The sequence below is a fragment of the Falco biarmicus genome, chromosome 3, assembly GCF_023638135.1.
Source record: "Falco biarmicus isolate bFalBia1 chromosome 3, bFalBia1.pri, whole genome shotgun sequence".
Classification (NCBI taxonomy): domain Eukaryota; kingdom Metazoa; phylum Chordata; class Aves; order Falconiformes; family Falconidae; genus Falco; species Falco biarmicus.
In genome coordinates, this window is record NC_079290.1 from 36561198 (window position 1) to 36583794 (window position 22597).

The 22597-nt window shown below is 45.3% G+C and overlaps 1 protein-coding gene across 7 annotated transcripts in view; it reads left to right on the forward strand.

Annotated features, from left to right (window-relative positions):
• The first annotated feature begins 4835 nt into the window (after positions 1-4835).
• The window catches only part of PAG1 (phosphoprotein membrane anchor with glycosphingolipid microdomains 1), a 116198-nt gene continuing 98436 nt past the window's right edge, over positions 4836-22597 (forward strand). For 4 of the 7 annotated variants that reach the window (XM_056331715.1, XM_056331717.1, XM_056331713.1 and 1 more), the window contains exon 1: positions 4840-5259. The gene's annotated coding sequence lies outside the window, so the exon portion shown is untranslated. Of the gene's footprint in view, positions 5260-22597 lie in introns of all 7 variants that reach the window. The other 3 variants (XM_056331720.1, XM_056331722.1, XM_056331723.1) reach the window with 2 other exon arrangements.

Below are 22597 nucleotides of genomic sequence, written 5' to 3' on the forward strand. Positions count from 1 at the left end.
ACTTGCTCGCAAGGCCGGCAGAACTAACAATGATGGTCTCAGATAAATTGGCCGCACGAGGAACTGCTCCTTTGACCGAACTATTTTACATGCCTCAACCATAATGCAATTTGTCATTGATTTCAGAGATGCAGCATGTAGACATCCAGGCTTTCACAGGATTCTTTTGGCCTGTAAGGAAGCTCTGTTAGGCTATTTATTTTGTCCTCTTGATGGTGGCATTTTCTTACTGATGTGCCCCCTTGAATAGAAGCAATGCCTTCCTACCAGCCCCCGTGCCTCCTTTGAAGTCCCCTTTCTATCCCTAATGGCTTGATTTCCAGAAGTGATGGTACCCTCAGGTGCTTTTTCTCCTTAAAGAAGTGAGACTGCTCAGACCTCTTGAAAACCAGGCCAACAACGTATGTATAGAGAAGTAACTGTTGTCTTTCTGGGCAGCTCTGGGCAATGTCATAGTACGCTTTGTTAAGTGAGGATACAGTCCACACTAGATGGATGAGAGGCTAGGAGTGATGCAGGGCTAGTATGAAGAAAGAAACACACATCAGTCTATTCCAATTTTTTTCTCCCAGAATGCAGGGAGAGGGAGCTGAGCAAGGATAAGCCTCTCCCCTGTCTTAATGCAGATAGAGAACATTAAATCACACAAACTAGCATGGGTGAGGGACACTGGAAGAGCTCGTTTAAACCCACGGTACTTCTCTGCAGTAGTCACCCATGGGAAATTTACACTTGTGTAGTTTGAAGTTGTCTTCTCTTTATAACAGGTTTGCTTGTACTATAAAGAAATGATAATATAGGGGATATACTGTACTTTCAAAAGATACTTCAGTTTCCCCAAACTACAGAACCCTGCAGGCTGAGAACTCAGATTTCCCCCAAATTACTTACTAAAACTTCTTTAATGAGTATTTCTACAGGAATAAAAGATGTGGAACTAGGACCACACTCATATTATATAAAATAGGAATTAATTTAGAGATTACATGGAACTGCAGAGCTGCCTGCTCCTGCAGAGCTTGTGCATTCCTGGGTTAACACGCATAAATTGACCTTTAAATCTGCATCTGTGGGCATCTAAACATAACCAATGGCTTTCTCCTGCCATAAGGGGGAAGTCTTGTTCCTTCTCCGCCTTTTCTGTCTCCTCTGACCCAGACCTCTTCCCAGCCAAAGACCCTGCCTCCCCATTTCTGGTGGCTCTGGAGCTTATATGATTTGCCTGTGAGCTGATTCAACTCACTGACCCAGCAGAAAACTAGGCAACCACTTCTTTCCAGGTCACTTTTCTGCTTGGTTAGTGAACAGAACTGGTGAGTGAAAGGCTTCTTCTTTCATTCGCAGGTAGCAGAGCTGATAAAAGAGAGATGATGGGATTGCACAGCTGGGAACAGGGCTTCCTCATATGGGTGGAGGAGGCCTGCTGGTTTAGCACATACCATCCTACGCAACGGAAACATAACGTGTCTAAATTTGAACACCTACATCCATTTCAGACATCTCAAAATGCAGTATAGTAAAACCACCTGCCTTGCACAAGCACAGCTGAGGCCAATACCGTGCACCTGGAACACAACGCCTCCAGCAGCTTGTGCAAGCCACACTGCCCCTCTGCCTGCCCCCACCGCTCCCTCCCACGCCGGCTGGCTGGGCAGCCAGGGTGTCTGTGTGTGCCTTCACCAGCAGCTGGGATGGGGACTGATGCGGCTGAAAAAATAGCTTCTGTATCCAGCCCACTCCCAAAGAGTTGTGCCAGTACAACTCGGGGCAGTGCAGGGGCTGAACAAGGGACAGACATGGGTTATTCCAGCCTGGGTCACAGCAAAGCTTGTACATGTCCAGCTGCTCCTTGCCACTGCTCTCCCGAAATGTTACAAGCCAAGGGCTGTGACCTCCAGCTGCTCGCATGCCTTTTCCTTCAGCTATTTCTGTGTTAGTCTGCTGCCCTAGCTACTACCAACAGCTGTTTGGGCAAAAGGTTAAATCAGGTGCTTGACTTCTGGTTCTTGAAGGGGAAAAAAAACCAATGAAAGTGCCTGAGATGGAGGGTGGGTTGCTACTACCTATGTACATTACTCTTATATTATTTGCATATGACTATAACCGTGAAGTTGCATAACACAGGCTGCAATGTAGGCTTGCAAGGTTTCAGCTGTCCTTCCTCTCCTGGTCCCTCATGCTGTTTTTTACATTCCTTTGTTGCATTTTGGCTTGTGCTAAACTGTAAGGCCCTTGTGGCAGGGACCACATCATTTATGTATCCGCACAATGCCTCGGATAACGGAGCTCTAGCAGTGACAGGGGCCTTTGGGAGCGCCTGTCACAGAAATGACAGGAGGGAATAGTCTCACTCTTGTGGGGTACAGAATTAATCATGTCTAAGAGTGCTTGATTTTTCCTAGCCCTTTTGAAGGACTTCATCTTTGCCTCTCACCTACCCAGTTCCTTTCCCTCCATCTCTGCCAGCCACCCATTGCCTTTACAACTCCCACCTACCCCTCCATTTTGACTCCATGGCTGATCTTTTCCTTTTGTTGAGAGATCACAGGCTGCCTCTCCTTTATTCTCTCTGCATCTCCTCTTTCCTTCCTGATCTTTGCCTGTGTGCTGAATAGGGCTGCAAATAAAGGTTAGTTAATGAGCAAACCCCACTTCCCTAGATTTAAAAGAGAAACATACAATTGGTGGTTTTTTTTCCTAAATACAGAGGAAGATAAATTAAACCAAATGGTATTTGGAGTTGGAGGGCAAAGAGGAGAGAGGAGGTGGGAGAGAAGAAAGGAAGAGGCAAAGGAGAGCCGCCCCTCTCCTTTGGAGCTGTCTTAGGCTTTGTTTACATTTTAACAGGGGTATAGGTTAAGATGAGAATATAAATTGTTACGGTAGTACCCTTTTTATACCACAAGTAATGACTCTTGTTCAAAAGCAAGTATATGGTTTTGATTTAGCTTATGGTTTTTGGAAGGTTCTTCCACTAATTAAATCCAAATAAACTAAGTATCCGGAGGACTGGGAATGTCTACAGTAAGTTTAAGGAGATGGAAATTTCCTGTGGGTTTTGGTGTGCTGGCATGTTTTGTGCATCCCTTGTGAAGACTTGAGGAAAACTGCATTTTGCTGATGACATCAAACTGTGCCAAGAGACACAGCAGAAGGGGAGTAGCTGCTAGAACACTGGTTCCTAGTCTTTTTGGACCTACACGCTACTGTTAGCCTCCAAAATTTCTTACAAATCACAGTGTGATTTCATACTTTAAATTGAAAACACTATGGAGACACCAAAGGGCTACGATGGGTTACCACTGCTTTATATGACTTCTGTGATCCTCAAGCAGAGCTGGGGAACCACTGGTCTAGAATGAGGGAGGACTGAGGTGCTGATTGAAGACTCTGCATATGCAAATCTTCACTGACCGTAACAACAAGAAACCAACACAATTGGAGGGGAAAGAGTTAAAGTCTCTTAGGTAGTCGGGTTCATTGCAGTTACCATGTGGGATGTGGATGCAGATGTTAGGGGTTTCACAAGGCCTGCATGTTACTAATGGAAGGATTTGATGGGAACTCTCTGCAAGAAGGATGGGCAAGGGAAACCAGAGAACGAAGTCTAAGAAAACATCATTAAGTCAGCTATAACGTGGCATGTTAGGAACAGAGGAGAAAAGCAACACCAGATTGGTAAAATCACATGCATCAGCTGGATATTACAAGAGCTGGCAGGCTACAAACTAGAATAATACACATTTTGTTGCAGGGGCCATGTGGACGCACATGGTGTCTAGATGGGCTATACTCTGCTAGACATGGACTACGTTGCCCAATGAGAACAGAAGTGGTTGGATGAAGAGCTTAAAGGAGGCCCAGAAGAAAAAAAGCAAACAAATCAACAGCGGAACCCAACAGCTGGCAATACTGAAAGACAATATGAAGAAAGGAGCAGCTCTGAGGATTCATTGCATGGATACGCATGGAGATAATAAACTGAGCTGTAATCTTGCCAAAGATGAGGTGAAGATGAAAATGCTGATGGTACCACTGTATTTGGATTATTGAAAAACAAACACCCACTCCCACCCCCCTGCAACACTTTCCTGCACAGGCAAAGCCTTGCTTGGTAAATGCAGATTCAGGCTCAAACCCTGAGCCAGCCACATGTGCGGTATCGGTGTTAGTGCAGAATGCAATATGAGGCTTGAACTTGTTCTCGGGAAGCAAGAAACTCATCGGGTGTTAGGTCAGTCCTTACATCTGGGTGGAAACTTAATAGTAGTTGTGCAATTTCCCTAAAAAATCCCCACAGATCTAAGTTAGGCGTTTTTCGTTTCCTGCCTTTGCACTTACAGTGCTTTTCACTCACAGTCCTTGCACTTCCCTGTATCATGTAAATATGGTTATTTCACTTAAGGACCTTGGTACAACATTAAAAAGCCACCAATAAGTACGCGGAGGTCCCTTTTGTCGTAATACCCGTCTTCATTAGACATGCTCACTTTACAGAGGAAAAAAAAATAACAGGACGCCCGGATTCCTCCTTTTTTCCTCCTTGTGTAGGCCGACCACCGGTGCACCCTCCGGCCGCGCAGCCTGGAGGCAGCGCGCCCGTCTGCGGCACCCGTGGGCGCCCGCTCCAGCAAGCCCTGCGGCCCCGGGCCCCCGCGCTGCCGGCGGCCCGCCCCCGCTCCCCGCTGCTGGGGGCGGCCGAGGCACCCCCGCCCCGGTAGGCACCCCCGCCCCGGTAGGCACCCCCGCCCCGGTAGGCACCCCGGCGCCGGCTGGCGCGCCCGCCTGCCCCCGAGCAGCCTGCCTGCGCGCAGCAAGGCGATGCGGCGGCAGCCGCGCCCGCGCAGTCTCCGCAAAGGCGCGCTGCGGGGCGCGGGGGGCGGCGGGGGGCGGCGGGCCTGCGCTGCCCGCCCACGGCGCTGCCGCCGCCGCCGCATCGGTCGCCTTTCGGCGCTAGGCGCGGGGACATGCGCACTGCCGCGCTCCTGCCCGCGCTGCGCTCCGCGGCCGCGCTGCGTCCCCCTCCGCCGCCTTCCCCCGACCCTGCTGCTGCACGGAGAGGGAGGAGGGGGAGGGCGAGGGGGAGGGGGGAGAGGCGAGGAGAGAGACGCGCCGCAACTTGCTGCTGCTCCTCCCTCCCCTCCCCTCCCCTCCCCTCGCCGCGCCGCTGCCCGGCCCCTGCGGGCTGCGCTCCGCGGGCAGCGCTCCGCGGGAGGCGGCGTTCCCGGGCGCGCCTCTCCGCGGGGCCGGCGCCTCCCGGTGAGTTGGGGACGGTGCGCGAAGTTGCCGCGTCCGTGTTTTGGGGGGCTGGTGGGTGCCGTCGCTGAGGGCGCGGGTCGCGGCGCGGCTGCGGGCGGCTGGTGGCGGGGCCACCGCAGGGCTGCGGGGCTCGGCGCGCTCCGCAGGGCTGCCCTGCCCGGCCGCGGGCCGTGCTGCGGGCGCGGCGGCCATTTGGCTGCCGGGGGCGGGGGGGCCCTGGGCCGGGAGCGGCGGCAGGTGCGGGGCACGGTGCGGGGCACGGTGCGGGGCGGGCAGGGCTGCGCTTGCGGGGCGGCTTCCCGGGCGCAGCGCGGCGGCGGGGCTCAGCGCGCCGCCCGGCTCGGTGCTGCGGGTCAGCCTCGCAACTCTGTTTTCATTCAGATCCTGTTAGGTGCTGACAGACTCCGGTTTGTTTCACGGCGGCATCAGCGCTGGGTCTCGGAAACTCTTGAAGAGGCAGGGATCGCTGGGGGAGAGCAGGGCTGCTTCTCCCGGCGCGGTCAGAGCCGCAAGCACAGCTTAGCCCTAACGCACCGTTTGCTGCTCGGAGCCTTCGTTGCCCTTAGTGATTCTAAGAGGGCAAAGGAAAAACAGGCAAGCGGTCATAGCAAAAAGTTGTGTAGCTTGAAGTGTTACCTAGGCTAATGGATCCGGTTATCTAAATAAACAAACATCGGGATTTCTAGGTGTCTGAACTGTAATGCTTTGAAGGATGGAGGTCTTTAACCTTTCTTTCAAATCTGTCCCTCAGAGATTTGGGGTTAAGGAGAGTAATGTATCATCCGTGGTGCTGAATACTGGAGTTGATAACATTTGTAAAAGGAATGGCCTCTGAAATAATACCGAGCCATTAAGCAATAAATGCAGAAAAAGAGTGAGAGAAGGAGCAAAGATCAAATTATGGCAGACAATATTTTCCCCCTTCCTAGCAGCCGTGCTTGATTAACTTTTATCTGGAGTTCTTGCTTTATTCAACTTGAATAAAACAAGAGCGCTGTGTGAACATGAAGCGAGTCTTCCTTAGTCCTCTTGAAGTCTGTGTTGCAGTTAAACGATGATCGGAGTAGTGTCTGGTAAGAGCATTTGCAGAAGCAAGCATTGCTAAAGGTACCCAGTAGGTAAACAGAAGGACGTTTTCGTTGTCTTTGTTTCTCTTCAGCAATACAGAATTAGAAATTTCAAATTCCAGGGTTTGTTATTCTACATCTTTAAAAATTTTGCCCTGATAAATGTACCTGTATGTGAGGTGCACGGCGTCAGTGTAGTGCAAGTGCCTCCCCTTCCTGGAAAAGTCATTAGTTCAGGGGTTAGCTTATTTAACAAGGGCCAAATCCTGCAGCCTGTGGAGCATATCCTGTAAGGGGTAAGTGTCCTTTGCCCTCGTTGAAAACAAAAGCAGTGAGTACATTATGTGCAACGTCCTGCAGGCCTGAAGTACAAGAGCAATTTTATGTTTAACCAGTATTTCAACACAGGATTTTATTAACATAAAATCATCGTTCAGGTCAGCAATGGGGATCTGCAACTTTCAAATGAGAAGCAGATCTGAAGGCAACACATTGCTCATGTGAGCGAAGGTGGTGGGATATACCACTCAGCAAGCTCACCTATCTTTTGTTCAGTTCCTTTTATGAAATATCATTTAATGAGGAAAAGAAACAGGTATTCCATTGCATTTTAAGCCACAGTGCTCCTCATGAGCCTCATTGCCAGGCACTTCGATGTGAATGTGGCTTTAGCTCATGTATTATATACAAATGACTGCTACTAGATAAGCTTTAAATTTATTCTACTATTAAAGTTATATTGATCTGAAACTGGCAACTGGATTTCAAGTCCTAAATAAGAAATGCTCAGTAATCTAGGGCTGATTCATATTTTAAGAAGCACAGTTCTGAGGAATCCACAAGGAATGTGGATCTCACAAGAAATTCTTACTGGCTGTTAATGGCATTTAGTTAAGAAGCGCTTGTTCCTGGGGCAGTGCGGACCTCCTTAACGCACAAAGGATTTAAATCTGTTTATCAGCTCATCGATGTCCATGGTAAAGTGCTGTAGAGTTCAATGATTGGAACGGGACACAATTTTCTTCCTTGTGGAAGATGGAGGGATGGAGGAGGGAGGGTCTTTTTCAAAGTAGTTGCAACACTGTATCATCTGCAACTGCAAAATATAATTTAAGAGTAAGATTAATAGACAAAGAAGGCTTGGAAACATTATTTAGCACTTAATTGAAACAATAAATCATTCAAATAACATAACCCAGGCTCCTATAGTAATGCTTGTGCTTCCAGGTGTTGGGAATGGAGCAGATTTCAGGCATGGGGCGTGAGGGTCGCTCAGCCCCAGAGGTGTTGCGGGCTGGGGGCCGCGCTGCGGCCGGGAGGGAACTCAGGCAGGGTGAAAGGGCATGGAACGCTGAGACTTGCCCTTATCCACGGGTTGCCAGACTGGAGCTGAGAGAACCCCCTCCCAGGTTTGAGTGCTGAATGAATGGCAACGGCTGGCTCAGGCCCTGCATGGAGCCAGCAGGGAAGATGCACTGGATGAGGCCCTGGTGGTACAGCCTGTAGCTTGGATGCAGAGTGCCCTGGCTGCTTGCTGCCCAGCCCTGTGTCACACAGATGCTATCGGTTGCAGGTCTTACACTGTGTATAATGACACCAAAAAACTAACATTCTGGTGAGGGTGGAAGTTCAGGATGGCTTCTTTGGGAAAATGGTGTCTTTCTAAATGTTCGTATAATCAGATATCGCTAACATAGATTAAAACATGGAAAGGGCAAGCAGTGCACACTCATTTGTGTCACACTGCCAGTAATAAACTCTCTAGAAACCACTGTGCATTTGTGCAGGCTCTTGGAGGCCCTGTAAATCCTGTTAACAGATGAGGAAGCTGAAGCCTGAAGATTTGGCTGCCGGTTTCCTGAAGGGAGTTGAGATGTTCTTGGTTGCTGTTTCCCCATCTCCATCCTGGTATGCCTCACGCTCTGAATTGTCATGCCATCCTGCAGGTTCTCTGTAGGTCTCTCAGAGGTGTGTGTGCTGCATCTGGCTCACCTTCGCCCTGGCCCCTCACCTCCTGAAAACCCTGTGTGCCGAGCAGCAGCGCTGCCCTGCTCGTGAACCAGGGTAAATGCCAACCTGCAGGCGTCTGGTGACTCACTCGAGGCCTCAAGCTGCAACCCCCTCTGCAGTTTCACTCTGCTTTTCTTCCATGGTGAAGCAGTTTTTTTACAGCGCTGGGCCTGCTGTTCCTGCGCTGGGGAGGGTGAGCTGCAGGTGGTGGGACCTCCAAAGGCTGCTTCTGCAGAGGTGCACCAAGCAGAGCTGTCACGTGAAGATGATGAGTGACAGGAGGCGTTCCTGTGCTTTGTGCATGTGATATAACCAAGTTTTAATCAAAGCAGCAGCGATAGATTATTAGGGCAGATAAATACTGCCTTGTTACAGCCCTCTTGGGTCATATGTAAGCAGTATTCCTTTTAGAAAGGATGAATGAATAGTCAGTGTGAAGGATAAAGATCAGCATTGTTAATCACTCTGGAAGTCTTCCGTGGGAAAATGTAAACTCATGAGGAAAGACAGTGTCCATAAATGTCATTTAAATATTTAGATAATTTGAGGATAAAATTTTGGTATTAGAAGGCATGCAAGTATCAAGTCTTGTTTGGGTTCCTGTCGGAGATAACTAGGACTTGTACACAGCTGGGGTTGGTCAGTGGTGGGCTGTATGTATTTCTACGTAATGCTTTGCTAGCAGTAATGAAGAGCTTTTCTTCAATACCACCTGTGAAAAAAGGTCTAATTGTTCATGTCAAAGTGCAGATAAAAAGATTAGAGACTTGGGAGACTACATATGCTTAAACTCTTGTGCTTCAGGTGGGATGAACTCTTCACTTCTGGTGCTCCTCGGTGAGCAGTGTGCCAGTTGACCTTATCTAGGCTGGGGCATGAGGATGATCATCCACTTACAGTTTGTGGCTGTTGATGCATCTGCAGGATGAGAAAGAATGACTCCAGATGGGAAAGAGTGGTTTCCTTCCCGCCCCCCCCCCCCCCCCCCCCCAAATAACTGGAAATTATAGGAATTCTTCCTCTACTGATCCTTGATTTCATAACTCTCACAAAAGTTTCTTTTGTCCTTTTCCAGTTCTCAGAATGTGATACAACCCTTGAAAAAAATCTGTGCGCTTTCATGTAAATACCATGAGGATGAGCCTTTGAAAACATATCTTAGCTGATGTTGATGAATAAACAAACTTGGCCAGAGTAAATCTTTTCATCTAACTTCAAGAGCCACACTGTAATGAAGTAAATATAGATGTACTTAATGGGCTCCTTTCATCCCAATACATAACAAACTGTCTAAAGTAATGCAAACAAATCTAAAATGGATTTTTAAGTGGCTTTTTTTTTTTTTTTGGTTGGTACTGGCGCAGTTAGTTTAGTCTAGCTGGGTTAGGATGGGAGTGGAGCATGCTCCTTGGAGCTTGGAGATGCTGGGTTGAGCACTGTCCTAAATGGGATGGGGCAGAGAGTGCTTGAGATACTTGGCTCTTCTCCAGTGGTTGTTCTGCAAAAAAGCCAGAAAGTGCTTGTTCCACGTGTGGTTTAAAACATGTTATTTGATGAGCTTCTCCCCACACTCATCCGTTTGGAAGGCAGGCTTCGAGGGGCAGCGGAACCTGCAGAGGCTGCTGTCTGCTCTGCCTCTGGGGCAGCCTGCGTGCAGTTCGCCACCGCTTGGCCAGGCACTAACCAGCCTGGGGGGCTTGCTCTGCAGGACACGTCCTGGCAGGGCTCCGGCCTGGTTCCTGGGTTCAAGGAGTACCAGAATTTGGTGTTAAAGGTGGCCCCAGGGCCACTGTGACAGCTGCTGTAGACACAGGCACTGAAGTATGACAGTGGTGGCTGTGTTGACTTTGGCAGCATCTTGTTGGTTGGGAGCTGTGGGAAAAAGGAGCTCAAAGAACAGTTCTACAGATCTGGACGTTCACTGTGTGGCAGTGGGTTTGATTTCATTTCAGGACTTGCAGGATGACTGTTTTCAATGACAGCATTTGTAAATAAATTAATGACTTATTGTGGAAAGCGTGCCTAGCAAATACAACCGTTTGGTGTCACTGGCCTTGCTTCATTGAGAAGACCGATGTGTACAGTTTGTATTTCTCGTATCACAGAAAGAGTCTTTAGATCTGCTCTTTAAAAAGCACAGTTATAAAACAATTTTACTATAAGGACAACAGCTTTGTTTTGAAAAGCATAAACCCTGTTTTGAAGAAAAAGACCATAACTTGGTCTTACCTTTTATTAATAGGAAAAGTTCAGGTCCATTTCATTCCATTGTGGAATAAAATTCCATTCAAAGCCGTGCAATATGCTTATAAGAGTTTGAGTATTAGACTATTTAGACAACTATGTCAGCATAATTACAGAAATTCTTCAGTATGAGATTTTTCTTTGCTGAGATCTTGATGAGTGGGAAATATTATAAAGAATGATTTCTGTGAGTGTTGGAGGAATTCTGTGAAGGAGCTTTAAATCTAGGAGACTGTTGTACTTTTAAAAACGTAACAGTGATTTACTAACGTCTGGATTCAACTCACTCTTTGACACCTCAAATAGTCAGACATCCAATTTAGCTCGTGTCTGGTTGTGTTGTGCCATGTGTACAGAAGTGAAACGTATTAAAAACTGTTCAGCTTCGGATGTGTTCATCTGGGGATTTACTCATAAATAATTGATAACCCTCTGAAACAAAATCTCTTCATTACTCCATGGATTGCTCACCTCTTCCCTCCCATGCTCATTGTTCTCTCAGGCGGGGGAAAGAAGGAGGTGCTGCTTTAATGAAGGTGTACGTCAGCCTCCACTGCTCCTTTCAAAAGGTCATCCAACTAAACAGCGGCAATGAAATGCTTGACAAAAGCTGAACATTTTATTGTCCTACGGAGATATGTGGCATTCCAGTGTTTTAGAGGAACCACTTAGCTGCTGTATTTAAGACTTCTTTTCATCCTAGCATAGAAGCAGTGCTTATGATGAATTACTAAATCAATGAAGTGTTTGTGTCTACCGCACCGCAGGACAGGACATCAAATTAAAGGGCTGTTTGATATGCAGTGCCAATTACAATTGTAATATTTGGTCTTGATCTTTCAGGATTTTAGTGCTGCTGAGTATCCTTGCTCAGACTGTTGACTGCAATGGGACAAGTCTTTGTGAGCTGTGGTTTCTCTTTTGAGCAAGAGTTTGCATGATTGAGCTCCTGTTTACCAGACATTGAAGTGTAGTGATGAATTTCCTCTCCTGCAAAAAGAGCCGTTCTGCTGTCCACTGACTTAATAAACCACTGACTTAATAAAGTGTATTTGAGTTGATCTAACAGAATCTAATCTTAATGGAAAAAGTGTCTTAATGTAAGATCAGTTCATCTTTCTGATGACTTGATTGCTTTAGAGTTATTAGCCAAATTCTGTAGCAGTCTTTAAAGGTGCTAATACTTGCTTGCGGTTTAATAGCACTAACTATGGCTAATGTACAGGAAATGTTCAAATCACATCATTGAGAGAGAACCCTAACAAATCTTACAGCTATTTTAATGTGAGGTTTCAGATGTTACTCATGTTTAATTGGAAGGTGAATGCTATAAAGGCTTTGTCAGTCTGTTGTTTCCAGATGATGGCACTTTCTATGGAGGAACTGTAAGTCCCAGAGCACTGATCCCAGCTTTCAGCGGCAGGATTCATAGCTCAAACTCTTCCTTTTTCACCTGGCAGAAGTGTGCATCTGTGGTGTTGCCTGGGTTTGTGTCTTCTGAAAAAATACTGGTTTCAATCAAATAAAAGGAGAAATAGTAATCACGTTCTGGCTGATATTGGAGAAAACAGGGCCTTCTGTCCTGCTTCTATAAACCAAGAAGATTAAGCTTGCTTATAAAGGATTAACAGAGCTCTCTTCTGTCAATTCGTAGTGGTGTAGTCAAAGTGCCTGATTCTACATCAGTGGAAAATCCATTATCAATCAATGGGAATTTTGCAGCTGAAGCCAAAGGGATTAGAGACTCCTCATTTGGAAGTGACTGAAGGAGAGAAAGGCATGGATATGCTTGTTGCCATGTGGCTGTGAGCCACCACGGGCGTGTGGCCACAAAAAATGGGATAGAAAAATCTTAGTTTACCCCAGGCAGGCTATTTCCAGACATGCATGAAAGGGCTAGTGCTGCTGTGCAGGGCTGCAGAGAAGCTTTACCTGGAGTGCCGCTGGTCCTGAGTTGTTACATCCAAGCAAGATGATTTCAAAGTGGAAGAGGTACACAGAGAAAGATGACCTGAAGTCAGTCCTCTTCTAGGGTTTGTGCCATGGTGGGAGAGAGTTAATGAAGAGGTCAGGCTTGCAATGGTAGGAGGAGTTCGGAGGAGCAGTGGAAGATGGCACAGATTTGGGGGTGAGGGGTGCAGGGGAGCACGGGTGCTTACATCATGCTCTCTTACCTGATGCTACTCGGGCTGCCACCCAGGCAGATTGGTTTAAGAAACTGGAGTGTAAGGGAGATGCCTGAAGAAATTCCTGAAGCTATTGCTGAAGAATTTGCTACTGGTGGTGTTGAGGGTGGTGTCCTAACATTCTGCATTGCCTGCAGAAGTTTCTTCCTTTAATAAATAATACCTACTTTTTGTTCTAGTAGAGGGCGTAAGACCAACAAACAGACTGTCAGAGCCTGCGAACTATAAAAAACCCTGTGGTTCCACCAGACTTACTTTAATGAGGAATGTTCACCAAGCACATTCCAAAATAAAATTTCACTTTCTTCTGAAAGACTGTCATAGAGCTTAGCTTAGAAGTAGCTCTGATCCAGAGCCTAGTTGTGGAGAAAAGCATGATCTCCATGACCTCTGCTCCAATGTTTGGTAGGTACTTTTCCAGGGCTGGAAGCTAATACATCACAAAAAGCTATTCAGAGTGAAATTTACACTTTTTACAATTATTTGGTAAATGTGAATATATTGTTTTGATCTGTTATGATAGGCAAGATTGTGTCATTTAGTTTGGCAATTACAGCGATTAAATTAATTTCCTTTCCCTTTACTTTTAAATGCAAAATAATTGAGAATACATCATGAAAGGTTGGGGCTCTCTTGTTTGTAGCTTCATCATTTATTAATCTAACACACTAGATGAGAGGCTTTATAGATTTGCTTGCCTAAGGAAAAAGAAGAAGAAAATATTGAAAGGCCAAAATAGATTTGTATATTCTGTCTCACACTTCTAGGTACTGTCAAGTATTGCCTCATTTTTGTAAGAAAGGACACTGCTTTTCCCCCAGAAGGGTAAATAGTACCCTAATGCTTAAATAGTCTTATATTTGGATAGGCAAAGTCCTTTGTGCAGTTCCTCCCCCTCACACTCTTCACATAGAGGTATAATGTTGTAATTGGGCAAGCAAAATAAACTGCAAATGAACATGTCATAAAAAAGTACGTTTTGGCACTATCCTGGCCATCTGAATTGACTGTCCTGTTTACAGGAGGAAGTGGGGTTTGGCTTGCGACTTTCTCTAATTTAGCCTTTTCAGAAAATGGTGTTGGCCCAATACAGGCAGGTGGTGGAATAACAGCTCAGTGGGGGCAGGAATGCTCTTATATCTTACCTTTATGTAGCTGGAGGGGATTTGAAAATTGGATATTTCTCTCCATCTCTGCAGCTCCAAGTAGCCCCGACACTGCCAGCCATGGATTAGTGAAATAAATCCCTCATCTTCATAGTGAAGTGGAAGGTATAAAGAGCATTTTCTGTCTTTTTTTCCCCCTTTTTAATGTGTCATTTGCTAGCTGGCACAGCGACCTCCATTTCGTGACTCTTGTGCTGTGACTTGTCGCAGAGCTTTTCTGTGTGGATTAATAAATCACTCAAGGGAGTAGTAGCATGTGACATTATGCATGTGGTCCTGAGGTAAAGTTACCTATAGACCATATATAATGAGTCTGTACTTCAAATATTCTCTGTTAATGTGGTTTGATTTTTCTAATGTAATTTGCTTTCCTATTTATCTGTTTTCTTAACTATATACTTGATAGTCAAATGGGTTGCATACATATAGTCACCTGGTGTTGCCAGTGTAGCTGAATTTGGAAAAAAATATCCCTGGCAATTTGGTACATGAAATTTGCCAATGCGTTGGGAAATGTTTTTATGCTAGTTACATAGAGGTACAACAGTTCAGTTTCCCAGGGTATCTTGGTGGACAGTCTGTCAAATCTTTTAATTTGTTGTTACAGTCAATTATATTGACTGAGGTGAAAGCAAGAATTAATCTTCTTTTCCATTCTTAAAGTGAAGATTTAATTTCATAGTCTTAATTTACATTTCAGTATCATTTGTGTGTTTTAATTTGTGTGAGTGAACCCTGAAGCCCTTACTCAATTGTGACTCCGTCTTTAATTTTGCCTATCAAGTTCATCTCATTTCTGGAAAGCACATGCACCAGGAATTGATTAGCATTAACAGTCAGGTGGATGGTAGGGAAAGAAGTGATGTCTGGGTCTGGTGTGGGGCCTAAACAGTTATGATGAATTGATAGATGCTTGCTTCCAGGTGATTCTGTTACCATCCTCCCAGGGGAGGTTTAGATTGGATATTAGGAAAAAGGTCTTCACCAAAAGGGTGGTCAAGCATTGTAACAGGCTGCCCAGGGCAGTGGTTGATTCACCATCTCTGGAGATATTTAATAGACATGTAGATGCAGCATTTGGGGACATGGTGTAGTGTTGGACTTGGGAGTGCTGGGTTAACGGTTGGACTTGATGATCTTAAAGGTCTTTTCCAACCTAAACGATTCTATGAGTCTATCATTCCTCAACAGGTTTGGTTTAAAAACAGCCCTAGAGAAGTACTGGAGAAAGCTAACTAGCCCAGAAGCAGAGGATTGATTTCCCACCAAAATGGGATGTCATTATCATGAGGAAATTAGCTGAATTATTTACTTGGCAGGGAGGTAGCCAGCAGCTCAGCATTTGTTTCCCATTTATTTAGGGCTCAGGCATAGCGTGCACAAGTAGCATGGTGCAGTTGGTTCCCAAAAGGCACATCAACACCCACAGCTGCCCTGGGAGGAGAAGCCTGGTCTGTGAAACCAGTGATGGGACCCCTGAACTCCTGCAGGGGTGGCCTTGACAGACCTGCCTGGCCATGTCCTCATTTCTAGCAGCTGCAGGGGTCTTGACAGGGTAGGTAAGGTGGCAGATAATGGAGCAGCGGGAATCTTCTCTTAGGGGTTTTTTGGAGGCAGGCAACCTGGGGGTTTCATCTCCAGCTGTAGACCATGGAACCTGGAAGTGCTGGAGTCATCCAGCACCATGGGATGTGGCTCTGTGCAGAAGCAAGGTGGACCAAGAAGCGAGTTGTAGATACCCCAGGACAACAAAGCTCTGGAGGTTTAGACCCCATGGTTGGCAGTCTGGGAACCTGGAAACCCTTGGTTGATTTTTGTCACTTCTTTGCTTCTCCCAGATGTGGGAATTACTGAAATGTTAGTTCTTGGACAGTGGTGAAATTGCCAGGAGTTGTCAGTTTTAATCAGCAGTAAGTACCTTTTTATTCAGAAAACACAATAACCAAGAAAATTTGTTTTCACTTGGTTTTCTGAACTAGGCAGGAATCATACGTTGCAGTGCTGTGGTTCCCTGGGAAAGAGAATTTCCAAGTCTTTGCAGTTTCTGTGTTCCACCCAGCACGATATGTGCCCTGCTCCACAGAGCAGTTGCATTTTCTGTATTAAGTATTAGCATGTATAGTTAATTACACTGATGCTCCAAAAAAGCAACAGCTTTAAACAGAAAAGGCTTCCTTTCACTGGAGTCTAGAGGAATTAAAACAAACAAACAAACAAACAACCCTCCAGAATTTCTGTGCCTAAGCTATCTGTCAATAGGTAGCAATTGATTTTCTGAGGTGTAACTCTGAAGTGTTAGTGTTCATCATTTAAGAAAAATCATGCTCCCTGCAGTTCATCAGCAGCTGGCACTTAGAAAGATTGAATTCAGGAAAAAATAAGTCTGAAGATTGCTGTAGGTGAATGTCCAGAGCTGACAGATTTATACCTTTTAAACACCTTGCCACCTGGTTTTATTAACACTCCAGTACCTGTGGTGTGTGTCTGTATCAGCCTTATTTTATGCAGATAAGGAGCAAGCTCTCGCAAACAAAAAATAAAAAATTAGTCCTATTAAGTGAGTTGCGTGCTAAAGAGTGAGGTTTCTTTCGGTGGCAGGGAGAAATGCAGAGCTGCTTTCTCTTTCTGAAACTGGTGTTTCAGTTAGGCGGTAGGGGAGTGTTGTGGCTGAGGGCATGCACTCACTGCAAGCTTAAACTTCTCTCTCTCCTGCGTTACCCTCTCTAGTGGATTTTTGTCCCTCAGCCCTGGCAGTGGTGGGTGTTTGATACGGGAAAGAGTTACCATCCAAAAGAATGGTCTGGCCCTTTGGTACATATGGAGCTTTAAATTAGGGGATGCTGATACAGTGCAGATTGTAAAGTGGAGCTTGCAGCAGGATGTAACCAACACGGGTCGTTTACATGCTGACAGGAGTCTGGCTTCCAGGGGGGCAGCTGTACCTGTGGCTGGCCCCAGCTGAGCAGCGCTGTGTCCAGGGGATGTCACCTTCTGCTCCGCTGCAGAGAGCGGCTAGGAATTATCCCACATCCAAAACTGGAACTGGTAAGTGGTATAGCTACCAGGAGCAAGGGGAAGTGTGAAGTTCTGCCCCTCAGGAGGAGCAACCCCAGGCACCAGTATGTGCTAGGGGCTGGCCAGTTCGAAAGCAGCTTGGCAGGAAAGGACCTGGGGTCCTGGTGGACACCAAGTTAGCCTTGAGCCAGCAGTGTGCCCTTGTGGCAAAGAAAGTGAATGGTGTCCTGGGCTGCATTAGGCAAAGCATTGACAGCAGGTGGAAGGAGATGATCCTGCTCCTCTGTTCAGCACTAATGAGGCCACACCTGGAGTGCTGGGTCTAGTTATGGGTTCCCCAGTGCACCAGAGGCATGGACATACTGGAGGGAGTCCTCCAAAAGAAACATGAAATTATATAAGGCACTGGAGCATCTCTTCTATGAAGAGAGGCTGAGAGAGCTGGGGCAGTTGAGCCTGGAGAAGAGAAGGCTCAGGGAGAATCTCATAAATGTCTTTATAGACATATTTAATGTCTTTTCATTATGCCTGAAGAGTACAAAGAGGACGAAGCAGGCTCTTTTCAGTGGAGCCCAGTGACAGGACCTGGGCACACACTGAAACAAAGGAGGTTCCCTCTGAACATCAGGAAACACTTGTTCAATGTGGGAATGACCAAGCACTGGCACAGGTTGCCCAGGGAGGAGGTGGAGTCTCCATCCTTGGAGATACTCAAAAGCCAGCAGGACGTGGTCCTGGGCAGCCAGCTCTAGGTGGCCCTGCTTGAGTGGGGGAGACCAGATGACTGCCAGAGGTGCCTTCCAACATCAACCATTCTGTAATTCCACCAAGTACACTCTTAAGCAGCTGTGCTGGCTGGCAGTAGGACCACCTCTGTGCCACCTTCTTAGCAGGCAGTCTTTTTTTAAGAGAGTGTGTTCTAAAATAACAGTTCTCTAGTTCTTAAAAAATTTGAAAAAGATTTTCCATTCTGACCAAAGAAAGGGTATCGACATATTCTTGGTACTTTGTGTCTGCTTCTCAGTTCATTTTCACTGTTTTAACCTTCAGGTTTTAAAACAAAAAATCTCTTATATGCTCCCTAGATTGTACAGCAGGGATGCAGTATCTGTCATCATCTTCTGATCCTGTAGGATGTGTGCCAAAGAGCAGTTATTTCATCCCTGTTCTGACCGTGTATGTGAAAAATAAGCAAAAATCTCACTCTTTGCAGTGACTGGAGCCTGTAAATGTTGGACAAATAACACTTATTGTGCAAGCCTCTTGTCTTGCTTTTTCTAAGTATTTCCCTTACTTTAAAGCCAGGTTCTTAGTAGCTCTGTTTCCAGGCAATTTGTAGCTGGCGTCATGTCCCATGTGCCTCCATGGAATAGCAGACGAGGTGCTGAGTTTAGCTGTCATACTGATAGGCCTTAAGCAGTATCATATGCAAGACTCAAGGCAGGAGACTTTTATCAACGCAAGCCTAGAGAGGGCTTTTGTTGTAAACCACAATGGTATGGTGTGCCACCGCGTGTTTCCTCCTCCTGGCAACTTAACAGACGCCTGGAAACAAAGCCCACCAAACGTGCTGCTTTTTGTGCACATGGGAGCAATGTAACTGTTATCTGTGACCTTAGCCTTCTCATTTTGGCTTGAAAGCTAATTTTGTATTAATTACAGGCATAGCTTTAATCTTTGTCAACAGGACAGCAACAGTAGAGTTATCCTTTGACTATTGATGTCCAATTTGGTTTTATCCCCTGACTCTCTGCAAAACAAGGACTGAAGCATTTTTCATATAAATTTATTTCCTATTCATGATTTTTAAAATTCACAAAGAGCCTGATCTTAGATATACTGTGCTGCCTTCTCAGTGTAACTACTATTGCTCTAGTGCAATCCTTGGAGACTGTAGGAGGCTTTCCAGGTCAGGAATAAAGTTTTTTGAGGTGAAAGAAATAGGAGTGGTCTTAGCATAAGTGGTTTGATTTTCCCAGAGGAAAAGGAACATTCTCATTTTAGGAGAGGGTGAAATCCAAGCCTTTACACAGGTCCTCCCCAATTAAAGGCATGCATAAGAGCTTAGGTACTGTTTAAGTTTTGAATTTATTTGCAATATCAGAGTCTTTGAAAGAGAAACAGGTGCACGTGTGATAGAGTGACTTAAGTTGTCAGTGACCTGCAAAATGAGTGAAAATTTCTTCCTTTAAAATCTGAACTGGGAAATGGAGGTAGACTTAGGTAGGAATAAGTTTAATCAAGAAAGATATTCCTTCCTATAGAAAATATATTTTGGTCTTTGATTTTGGTACCTAAAGTCTGTGGTGTGCGAAGAAGAAATGCTTGGGAGGATTTGAGTTCGTATGGCATTTTAATTAATTTTAACATATCTAGAAAACTTCAGAAACAAACTTCATTGTTCACCAAAAAGTTGCAAAGTCTGACAGGCCAAAGGGTATATGAACAATAGCTGTTGAGAAGATTTCCATGATAACTGAAAAATGTAGATTTTTTTGTAGATCACTTTGGAATTTGCACGTTCATACGCCTTTGTGGCTTCAGAGTGATTATACATGCAAACCCCTGGTGCAGAGAGGTGACTGCATGGATAAAGTGACACTTGGTGCTACTCTTGCTCTTTATTATACAAAAGCTATGTTTATTTTTAGTTTTGCTCATGTAAAAAGTGCAACACTCCTAAAACTGAGAAGAAATATTGTAGTTAGTATTTTCATCTTTTTATTGCAGCTAATTGATATGAGACAGTGATGCTAATATCTGTCAGGCTAGTAAGAAAATAAATCAGGGGCTTTTTTCTGTTTTATATCATTTGCCTTATACTGCACATGCGGCACGAGCAGTGAACTCGAGAATTACACTCCTGTTGCATTTAGACAAACTTACCACTTGTAATACAAAGAAAATACACACCAAGACTTCAAAGAGTTTCAGAAAAGGTCTGAATTGTGTGTGTACATATCTATCTTTTAACTTTTAGGGCTTTTTAGACACTGAAGTACCTTTCCCACACCTGAATAACAGCAGACCAGTTGAAAACAGGAGAAAGTCAGGAGGAAGAAAATTAGTACCCTCAGGCTGAGCATGGGAGACTGCTTAAACACATTGTAAAAGTCATATAAGGCATCTACATCTGTATATAAGCAAGCAGAAACAGTGGTCTGGTGAAAGAACAAATGTTAGGAGTTACTCAGACTATAAAGATATCCTCGAGCATATGGATATCTGCCCCTAAGGATTAAAAAAAACCCGAACAACAAACCAGCCAGATTGCGTTGAATTGAATGCAAACTGAGCATGCAGATCTGAAAAGGACTTTGAAGAGCAAAGAGTCTGCAACATAAAAGTAAATGACGAACTATGTATATATCTATCAGTAGGTAGGTACCTGTAGGAACACTGATGGGCATGCAGGGTCACCAGGCAGGACATTGGAAAAATGAGAAATTAGTTTAATTGGTTGTTGCAGGGGAATTTGGGCAGGTATTGTATTGAGTAACAAAGATAAGAAGGTGTCAGACTGCTGAGGTATCACAACAGAATTGCTGAAAGAAGCTGGAGAACTGCATACAGAGGTGTCACTGTGTGTTGTACAGTGCATAGCCAGCACTCTGAAGAGGCACCACTGCTGACAGAAAACAGGCCATGTGTGGGGATGCTGCAGCTGTGATTTGTGAATCTGAGCACTAGATTTCACTTAAAAAAACCTGAAATTTTTGGCAGAAAACAAATAGTGATTTTGAACAGGCTGGCAGCGACAGTCCTGGCAGGGTATGAACTCCCAGGGGGACAGTTTCTCTCCTCAGCCCCCTCCAGCCCCTTCCTTTTGACTTCTGCTGCTTTGCTCCCAGGTGGGTGGGCTCAGCAGTCCTGCTGCCTTCGGTTCCTGCCACCTTCAGTTCCTGCCATCCTGCCTGCAAGCCCCTGACTCCACCATCTAAGTCTGTCCTCCCCCAAAACTAACTCATTCTTGATAAGATACTAATCTTCAGCATCCCTCTGGTTTGTGAAAGTGGAGAAAAATAATGGGAAAAATGGGTGCTTGGCCTTTTGGATATTTCACAAGAAGGCTGTATTATTTATAAATTATTTATGACTTTGAAACTACACGCTTTCTCCCCAGGTTATGTGTCTTGTATAACTGAATTGTATGATTTACCTTAAATTGCCCATCTGCCATGCATCGTGAATCTCCATACAGTGCTGTTTCTCCTCTCCTGTACGGCTTTCACTCATGGATAAGAGATTTGCATAAAATGATTTCTTCATGTAAATGTGATTGGGCTGCAGCTCCAGCATCTTGTTATAACGTGTGTACCAATCCCATTGAATTGCGCTAGCATCCACCTCACTAATTGAATCTATTTGTTTGTTGCTATAGTTTTGGGAATTAACAGGGAGCAGGATGCATGTACTGGTGTGTTTTTACTGCAGCTTTCATAGTCTTACCTTATCCTAAGGCTTCTTTGAAAAAAACCAAGAGGTGAGGGTTGAGGTGGGGGTCGGCAGTGCTGCAGCTCGTGCAGAGGCCGGGGTGGGAGCCAGGGGCTGAAGTAGGCTCCCCAGGGACCCCCTGGTTATCTGCGCTGGTCCTGAGCCAGGCAGCCAGGGCCCCTGTGGGGACAACTTGCCCAGGGCCAAGACAACCAGCATAATTAAAATGGTGCATAAGCTGGAGAGATAAGGAACCCTGCAGTTCTGGTTGGTGTCATTCAGGCTGCGATGTGAGGCTTGCTGGGGGTCTGTGAGATGCCAGGGTGTGTGAAGTCTCTGCCTGAGAACAGAGCAATTAAAGCACCTCACGGACTCTTCCTGCACCTCGCTGCTCCCAGCAGGCTTAGCCTTGCAGTTGTGGTTTGGGTTTTTTTTAACCCAAATCACTGGTTTTGGCTGAACTTCATTCTTGGAGAGCCATCATCTCTCAGGCTTTGCTTTCCTTGCTCAGTGTGATTTCTCTTTCTGTTCTTCCAGCTCCTTTAGTAGCCATCTTGTCCCAGCGTCTGTGATCTTCCTGGCTCTTCCTTGTCTCCCCTTTACCTGAAGCATGAATAAATCAGATAATGAGACACAGGCCAGTCATCCCTATTACTTTGTATTTGTATGCATATGTATGCCCTCACCCACTCCCTTTTCTCTCATCTTTCTGTCCTTTTCTACTGGAGGATGAGATTATCTTTTGGTGTGTATTTAGCTGCAGTATGAGTAGCATTGGCTAATGGTATACATATTTTGAAAAACTAGAGCTGTGTTGTAGTGTTCATTTGAGCTAGTAATGCCTAACAAATTGCCATGTAGCCTAGCTTGTAGTCATCATCAATACAATGTTTTCCTGCATTCAGGTTGTCATTGCATAGTTTTATGTTTTTGAAGTTGTAAAGGAAGATAAAACAGAGTTGGTACAGCCTCTAATAATTATTTAATGCTTTTTATACAAATGTTGATGTGTTCTAAATAATGGTTTATGGGAAAGATCTAGTAATTTAGGTAATGGTAATAGTGTTTTGATCAGGTGTGTTGTAAATGCAGAAGTTGGAGGGTATTTTTTTTTTTGAAGGCTTCTCCATCTTTCTATAATTATCAGATAGATAATATGAACTTGCCAGATCCAACGCGCTAATGATTGCCTTCCAGCTTTTAGAGAGACAGAAAT